The sequence below is a fragment of the Mobula birostris genome, chromosome 8 (genome assembly GCF_030028105.1).
Source record: "Mobula birostris isolate sMobBir1 chromosome 8, sMobBir1.hap1, whole genome shotgun sequence".
NCBI lineage: Eukaryota > Metazoa > Chordata > Chondrichthyes > Myliobatiformes > Myliobatidae > Mobula > Mobula birostris.
This window is the reverse complement of record NC_092377.1, coordinates 126,620,958-126,630,738: the sequence shown is the minus strand read 5'-3', so window position 1 is coordinate 126,630,738 and position 9,781 is coordinate 126,620,958.

The window sequence follows — 9,781 nt, the reverse complement described above, 5'->3', positions numbered from 1 at the left end:
AAGGGTGGCGAACGGGGATTGGGTGATGGCGGTGGAAGTGGTGGATAGAATGAGGGAGGGAAAGAACGGGTGAGGGATAAGGAACTTATTGCTTTCTCTGTCGGTCTCTCTCAACTCCATTTCATCGTCCCCATCTGTATCGGTGACTGGGCAGGCAGACCACATGTTTACTGATGAATCACAATGAAGCTTGAGAGACCAGGTACAATAAAAGTTCGAGGTCTCATCCGATCCTTGTACCTAACTCGTAACCTCCAGTCCCGGTAACATCCTCATCTTTCCTGCATCATCTGCAGATTAATTACATCCTTCCTATTGGGTCCCCAGAGCTCACACAATTCTCCCAGTACGGTCTCAGAAATGTCTTGTAGAACTGTAACATGACGTCCCACTTCCTGTACACAGTTCCCTGACACATGATGGCCAGTGTGCCAAACACCGTCTTCACCGCCCTGTTTACCCGTGTGACTACTGTTAGTGCATTAAATTCCTCTGCCGCTAGGTGTCTCTGTTCTACAACTTTCACCAGTGCCGCACAGTTCACGTTTTAATTCAGAATCAGGTTTAATTTCACCGGGATGTATCGTGAAATTTTTTAAATTAGCAACATCAGTTCAATGCACTACGTAATGTAGAAGAAGAAGAAACAAAATAATAATATTAAATAAATAAGTAAATCAGTTACAGTATACATATATTGAATAGATTAAAAAATCCTGAAAAAAGAGAAATAATGTATATTTAAAAATTGAGGTAGTTTTCACAGGACCAATTTAGGAATCGGATGGCAGACGGGAAGAAGCTGATCCTGAATCGCTGAGTGGGTGCCTTCAGGCTTCTGTACCTCCTACCTGACGGTAACAGTGAGAAAAGGGCATGCCCTGGGAGCTGAAGGTCCTTAATAATGGTCACTGACACCAATCCTTGAAGATGTCCTGGGTACTTTGTAGGATAGTAGCCAAGATATAGCTGACTAAATTTACAACCCTCTGCAGCTTCTTTCGGTCCTGTGCAATAGCCCCCCACCCACATACCAGACAGTGATGCAGCCTGTCAGAATGCTCTCCACGGCACATTTATAGAAGTTTTTGAGTGTATTTGTTGTTACATACCCCGTAACTGGGTTGCCAAACCAGCAGAAATGGATCACTCAGTTGGAGTCTGGATTACTAGAACTAAGAACGTTTTATTAAAGAAACAAGCAACACAGTAATCGAAAGGATAATAAATGCAACAGTTCAGCAATGATAAACACACATGTGCACAGAATTAAGATAACAGCATCAATCAAGCTCTATCGTTGTCTAGGGGTAAATGACCAAATTTCAAAGTGACACAAAAGTTCAGTCCAATTTCGTTCATTTCGCAGTAATAGTTGCCATGGCGATGGACAACGTGGGGGGAGGGAGAGAGAGAACGGGAACGACTGATCATTCAGACACGGCTTCCACTCACAGACCGGCGATATTGCTCACAAGCAGCTTTCGGGCAGGTCCTTGGTGATGTCACCTGAGGTCACCGACTGTGACCCCTCCTCCAGATGCGGTCGATCCTCTGCAGTGAACCCGGCACCCAAGCGAGGGTGGACACACACCGGGTTCCCGCTGATCGTACCTTTCCACCCTATGCGTTTAAGGTCCGGTACTTCCCACCGACTCGTGAGAGGCGCACCGCTTCCAGGGTCTCGTTACCTCGGGTGTCGTGTGTGTCCTGCCTTAGCGAACCTGTCCCTATCGCCTGTCCATCACTTCAAACAGTTCAGAGTTCAAAGGGGGAGCCGCTCCAGACAGCTTTCTCTCCCGTCCCTTCATTACACATCTCCAGATCGCCTGTCCATCACTTCAAACAGTTCAGGGTTCAAACGGGGAGCCGCTCCAGACAGCTCTCTCTCCCGTCCCTTCATTACACATCTCCAGACGCTGCTCCATTGTTCCTCATCTCTCCTTCCCCTGAGGACAGGTGGCAGGCCACTTGCTGATGCCACTGATGCTAACCCAGGCCAGCAAACATCTTAATTTTATGTGTATTCTCGTCACATTGTTGACATACCAAATCCCTTCAAACTCTCAATGAAGTATAGTCGAAGAGGTGTTGGACAACAGCGTGTGGGGCGGGGGTCTGCACTGCATATTGTGCTCTTGGTGTGATCTTTGCCCAATCCCAGGGAGAGTCTCGTTCCTGTACGCCCTCTCATCACCATCTGAGATTCTGGTAACAATGGTTGTATCATCAGCAAATCTATAGATGGTATTTGAGGCCGTCTCCATGTGTGGCCCTGGTAACAAAGCAGACCCAAACAATGAAGCTCCTTCCACCGTGCTTCACATTTTGGATGAAGTTTTGGTGTTGTTGTGCAATGCACTTCTGTCATAAAGATCAACTTTTGTCTCATCTGTCCACAGAACATTGTCCCAGAAACATTGTGGAACATCCAAGTGATCCTTTCCAAACTTGAGACATGCTGGAATGTTTTTTTTTCTGGAAAGCAGTCCTTCCATAAACAACATCCTTGTTCAGTGTTTTTCTTATAGTGGATACATAAGCAGAGACTTTAGCAGGTTCCAGAGATTTCTGCAGGTGTTTTGCTGTTAACCTTGGGTTCGTTTTTCACCTCCTTCAGCATCGCACGTTGTGCTCTTGATGTGATCTTTGCCCAATCCCAGGGAGAGCAGCAACAGTAATGAATTTCCTCCATTTGTAGCCAAGTTGCCTGACTGTGGACAGATGAACACTCAGGTCTTTAGAAATGCTTCTGTTACCCTTTCCAGCTGTGTGCATCTCCACAGTTCTCCTTCTAGAATCCCCAGAAAGTTGCTTTGATCGAGGCATGGTGCACCTAAAGAGATCTTTCTTGAGAAGAGCAGGCTCTGTCAGTAACCTGACTTTGTGTGTCTTCTTTATATGGCAGGGCACCTCTACCACCTACACCTCCAATATCATCTCATTGATTTTAAAATGGTGTACTCAGTATTGATGAGAAGTACAATTGTTTGTGTGTTATTAGTTTAGGCAGATTGTGTTTGTCAATTATTATGATGTAGATGAAGATCAGACTGCATTTTATGAGTAATTAATACAGAAAAACAGGTAATTTCAAAGTGTTCACAAACATTTTCTTTGCAACTATCTGTAGAAGTTTGTCAATGTCTTCAATGACAGCCCAAATTTCTTCAAACATCTAGGAAAGTAGAGACTCTCTTGTGTTTCTAGTAGCAATGGGGAACATATGGCATACCCCTCCATTCTGTAAACCCCCCCATAATAAAATGATCCACACTGATTATCTTCACTGCCAAATAAAACAGTGATTTTTTTTTAACAACCCAATAACAGTGAGATGTTTTCACAGGAATCGTCTCATGTTGGCTTGGCACCAGCTAGATGGTCGTGAGAAGATGGGATGTTGGAAGATACATTTTGAAATCCTCGCAGACCTGGTATACTCTCAGTATTTGGATTGTGAACATTTAACTAGCAACACTAAATCCTGTGCATACAAGTCAACTAAAGAGAAAATTTACAATACTGATGCTTTTCACACCAGGTTAGTTGGTGTTCACATCCCAGAAGGATACCTTCATTAATCCCACATCCAAATCCCTGACAGATTTAAGAAAGAGGCTGGAATTAGTCCCAGGTGATCTCAGACTGAGCAAAGCCCATGCTTGGTAAATGTGGCCAAATGCTGGGGATATTGCAGCTAACCCAGACATGCACATTCATCCAGGGGTCCAGAGATTCCCGTTATGTGGGACGTCCCGAGGGACAATTAAGCAATATGTTAATATGTTAGCAACTGAGTTGTGAATATTGGAGACATGATTGCTAGGTTTGTGACTAACACAGGTTAATGGTGCTGTAGAGAGCTAGGAAGGTTGCTGCGGATACAGATCAGAGGGGAAGTTTTTCAGAGAGAGGCAGATGGAATTCAATATAAACAAGGGCAAAGTGATGCATCCACAATTAATGATGGGTCACCGAGGGTCTGTTTGTATATTTATGTTTACTTATTTATTTATAAACATTAACATTGACTTCTCAAACTTCCGCTAATGCCCCACCTCTCTCTCGTACCCCATCCGTTATTTATTTATATACACACATTCTTTTTTTCTCTCTCCCCTTTTTCTCCCTCTGTCCCTCTCACGATACCCCTTGCCCATCTTCTTGGCTCCCCAGCCCCTCTCTTTTCTTTCTCCCTAGGCCTCCTGTCCCATGATCCTCTCATATCCCTTTTGCCAATCACCAGTCCAGCTCTTGACTCCATCCCTCCCCCTCCTGTCTTCTCCTATCATTTCGGATCTCCCCCTCCTCTTCCCACTTTCAAATCTCTTACTAGCTCTTCTTTCAGTTAGTCCTGACGAAGGGCCTCGGCCCGAAACGTCGACTGAACCTCTTCCTAGAGATGCTGTCTGGCCTGCTGCGTTCACCAGCAACTTTGATGTGTGTTGCTTGAAATTCCAGCATCTGCAGATTTCCTAGTGTGTGCATTTGCAGGTGCTGGAAATCCAAAGCAATCCATTCAAATGCAGGAGGAACTCGGCAGGCCAGGCAGCATGTATGGAAAAGAGTAAACAATCGACTTTTTCAGCCAAGATCCTTCTTCAGGACTGGAAAGGAAGGAGAGAAGTCAGAGTAAAACGGTGTGAGGAGGGGAGGAAAAGTACAAGGTGGCAGGTGATATGTGAAACTGGAGGATAAAGGGCTGGAGAAAGGATATTTGATAGGAGATGATAGACTACCATGGAAGAAAGGGAAGAGGTTAGAGCACTGGACAGAGGTGATAGGCAAGTAAGGAGATGAGGTGAAAGGGAAACAGGAATGGGAAGTGTTAAAGGAGAAGGTGGAGGCAGTTACTGGAAGTTCAGGAAATCAGTGTTCATGCCATCAGGTTGGACGGAATACAAGGTGTTGCTCCTCCAACCTGAGTATGGCTTCATCACAGCATTAGAAGAGGCCATTCACTCACAGTTTGGAATGGGAATGGGAGTGGGAAATCCCACATTTTCTGGCAGATGGAGCACAGGTACTCGTCGGAGCGGTCTTGCGATCTACGTTGGGTCTCAGTGATGTACAGGAGGACACACTAGGAGCAATGGATACAGTAGATGACCCCACCAGACTTGCAGGTGAAGTGTTACCGCACCTGGAGGTAAATGTTTGGAGCCCAGTGGTAGTGAGGGAGGAGATGTAGGCACAGGTGTGGCACTTCTTCCACTTGGAAGGATAAGTACGTGCCAGGAGGGAGATCAGTGGGGAGGGGCAAGTGGGCAAGTGAGTTGTGTAGGGAGAAATCCCTGCAGAGAGTGGGAGGGTAGGCAGGAAAAGATGTGCTTGGTGGTGGGGGACGCAGAACTTATGGATAATAATGTGCTGAACATGGAGGATAGTGCGGTGCGGCAGAGACTGAGGAATTGAGAGAAGCGGATGGCATTTTTTACAAGTGATAGCGAGGGAAGAGGTATAGTCCAGGCAGCTCTGAGAATCAGTGGGTTTATAAACGATATCAGTAGTTAGACTGTCTCCAGAGATGGATACAGAGAGATTGAGAAAGGGAAGGGGAGTGCTGGAAATGGTTAAGTAAATTTGAGGGTAGGGTGGAAGATGGAACTTTAACTCATGTGTATGACCCTTCTGAGGCCCTGATGCACGGTCTCGACCCGCAAACTCGACTGTTCACTCTTTTCCATAGATGCTGCCTGGACTGCTGAGCTCCTCCGGCATGTTGTGTAATGGGAATGTAGAGAGAGAGACTGAGATTCACTCGCCGGAGTGGATAGTGGGTGTAGAGAGAAACACAGTCAGACTGACGGACGGAGAAACAGTGCACGGAATCAGAGTTTCAACATGTAATGAAAAGAGAGTAATCGAGGCTGAGAGCCGAGGTTTAGCTGCGAGAGGAGATACAAATCGAGAGGCCGCGAAATCGTCGAGGTTCGGCATGTGAAGAGAGAGAGAGAGAGACAGACAGACAGACAGACAGACAGACAGACAGAGCGACAGAGAGAGAGAGTTGTCAAAGTGGGTAATGGGGGTGTGGAAAGTGACATTGCGAAACACTCGACAGATTCGGTTTCATAGAATATCGAACATTGAACAGCACCGCACAGGAACAGGCCATTCGGCCCACAATGTTGTGCTGAACCAGCTAAAAAAGCAAATTAAAAACACTCAAACACTAATCTTTATTACCTATTCCATATCCAAATTTCTTCATCTCCTTATCAATTTGAGAAACTTTCGTGAATACACTTAAATTCTGCCGCATCTAAAACCCTGGCACTGAGTAGGTCCCAGTTTATATGAGGGAATCCCGTTGAGAACAAACCTATTATTTTTACACATTTCATTCATCTGACTACATATCTGTTTCTCAGTGTCCCGGTGGATATTAGGGGTCTTTACTGCAACCCCATCAAGGTGATTTCACCCTTCCTGTTGCTGAGTTCTACCCGAATGGACTGTGTCCGACCCGTCTACTATGTCTCCCCTGTGATATTGTCCCTGATTAGTAGTGTACCTCTCCCACTCTCTTTTACCTCTCCGATCTTCGAAAACCTGGTACATTAATCATGCATTCCTGCTCGACAGTAGCGAGAGAGAGAGAGAGAGAGAGTAATCGAGGATGACGCGGGAGTCGCGCTGCGAGTCGAGACAGATACCGGGAGGTGGTGACACTTGACGATGGTAGGAGTGTGGAGAGGGAGAAGGAGAGGCCGAGAAACAATCGACGGAGTGCGTGTTTCGATAGTGGAGAGAGAGAGAGAGAGAAAGTAATCGAGGCTGGGGGCCGCAGTCTGCACTCGGACTGTGGACGGAGAGTCGTCAGACTCGGTGCCTTGTGGAGATAGACAGACTGAGAGGCTGTCGACAGAATCGATGCCGGAAGTGGAGAGGGAGAGTCTGATAGATATTCGACAGAGTCGGTAACATCGATTGTGGAGAGAGGGAGTGATCGAGGCTGAAGGCAAGAGCCGGAGCTGTGAGTTGAGAAAGATACTGAGAGACGGTCGACAGAGCCGGACTTTGATAGGGGAGAGGGACAGTTATCGAGGCTGAGGGCTGAAGCCTTGGCTGCGAGAGGAGAGAGAGCGAGGCTGACAAGTACAGAAAATGCCAGAGGAACAGTCGCTGTTTCGGGCCAAGACCCTTCATAGGCCCTGATGCACGGTCTCGACCCGAAAAGTCAACTGTTTACTTTTCTCCATAGATACTGCCTGGTCTGCTGAGTTCCTCCGGCACATTGTGTTTTTGCTTTGGATTTCCAGCATCTACAGATGTTCTCGTTTTAGAGAGAGAGAGAGAGAGAGAGAGAGAGAGAGAGAGAGTCTGAGAGAGTGAGAGAGAGAGTGTGTGTGTGAGAGAGAGAGAGTCTGAGAGAGAGTGTGAGAGAGAGAGTGAAAGAGAGAGTGTGAGAGAGAGAGAGAGAGAGATTGTCAGTGAGAGAGACAGGTGCGGTGGTCAGAGTGTGTAATAGGAATGTAGAGGAAGAGACTGAGAATCACTTCATAGAGTCGGTATTGTGGGTAGAGGGAGAGAGAGATATTTTGACGGGACTGATTATCGACGAGGAGAGATATTTCGACGAGAGAGAATTTCGACAGAGTCGCTGCATGGAATTATGCGAGTGAGAAAAATCGAGGCCAAGTGCCGTAGTCTGCGTTACGACTGGAGAGACAGAGAATCGTCAGAGTCGGTGCTGTGATTGTGGAGAGAAAGACTGAGAGGCAGTCTACAGAATCGGAGCCGGAAGTGGTGAGAGAGAGAGAGACTGATAGATGTTCGACAGAGTCGTTGCTGTGATTGTGGAGAGAGGGAGTGATCGAGGCCGAAGGCAAGAGCCGGAGCTGCGAGTTGAGAAAGATACTGAGAGGTGGTCGATAACGGACTGAGTCGGAGTGCGGAGTGAGAAACTGAGAAACTGAGAAACATTCAACCCATCGTTGTTTCGACATTACAGAACCTGCTATCGAGGCGGAGCGGGGGCACAGTCGGGGCTCCGAGCGCTGAGGGAGAGCGAATTAGAGACAGACAGTCCTCGGTGGCGTTGCTGTGGAGAGAGACAAGTTGGGAAGCATTCGAAAGGATCGGTGCCGGAAGTGTAGGGAAAAAGGGAGAGAGTCTGAAAGGTATTCAGAAGAGTCTCTGCTTTATTGTGGAGAGGGGGAGAGTCATCGCTTAGGGGTGGTGAGAGAGTTAAAGAGAGACTGACTGGTAGTCGGCAGTCGGTGATTCGATTGGTGAGAAATAGTGATCGAACGGAAGGGCAGAGTCCAGGCTGTGAGGGCAGAGAGAGAGTGAGAGAGAGAGAGAGAGAGAGAGAGACAGAGAGAGAGAGAGAATCGTCAGAGTTGGTAATGTGTGTGTGTGTGTTTGTGTGTGTGTGAGGTGAGACGGGGGGAGACAGAGATTTTCGACGAGAGGGATTTTTTTCTTTTCAAATCTTTTTATTATCATTATCCAAAATTAACATGAGCACATCGAAGTAAGCAACACCTAGAATGTCTCAAGAAAAAAAACATTATTTTAAAGATTGAAAAAATTTTGGTGATAATAAAAAAACCCTACTCAGCAAGAAAAAGTGGGGGAAAAACCCTATTAGGTGTTCAACCTCGGAGCCATGCTCATACAAAAAGCTTCTACAGATTAACATCAAACTGCCAGCAAGAAAAAAAATGTACCAAAAATTTACAATTAGATCGTGGAGGAAATCTATCAATTAACTCAAATGATAATAACGAGCAAATGAACCCCATCTTTTCTCAAAATTAAATATAGGTTGAAAGGTTCGACTTCGAATTTTCTCCAAAATAAGACATAGCATCACTTGCGAGAATCATTATGATAAAATGGGAGCTGATGTATCCTTCCACTTCAACAAAATGGCATTCCTAGCATTCAATGCAACAAATGCAATAGCGTGTTGGTCAGACACAGAGATACCACGGATATTTTGAGGAATTATTCCAAAAAGCACAGTTAATTTGTTAGGCTGTAAATTAATTTTAAGTGCTTTAGAAATTATCGAAAAAAACTGTCTTCCAGAACTGTTCCAGTATAGAACAAGAACAAAACATGTGTGTCAGTGTAGATGTCTCAGTTTTACATCTATCACAATAACTATCAACATTAGAAAATATTTTAGACAGTCTCTCCTTCGTCAGATGGAAATGATGTACAATTTTAAATTGAATCAGTGAATGACTAGCGCAGATTAAAGAAGAGTTTCAGAATCCGCGTCCAGTCCTCCGTCATAAAAGTCAAATTGAGATCCTTTACCCAATCTTGTTTAATCTTAAATAAAGGACGCTTTCATTTAATAGTATTGTAATAGCATTGTAATAGTAAATTATAAATTCTTCCAATAGAACCCCTCATCGAAGAGTTCATACTCATAATAGTATCTAACAGGTCAGCATCCAATATATAAGGAAAATTGCTTAAGTATTTTTGTAAAAAAATGTCTAACTTGAATGTATTGTAAAAAGTGTGAGTATGAAGAAGAATATTTATCAACGAATTGTTCAAAACACATCAATCTATCTTCTTCAAATAAGTCCAAAGAAGAATTAATACCTTTATTTTTCCAAACAAAAAAATTGGATCACTCAAAGAAGGCTTAAAAAAGTAATTTCGATAAATTAAACTACAAAGTTTAAAACTTTTAAGATTAAAATAATTGTGGAACTGGCGCCAAATTTGTAAAGAATGCTTAATCACAGGGTATAAGTTTAAATTAACAACTTTAGCTAATTGTATAGGTAAAGCAGCTCCCAATAAC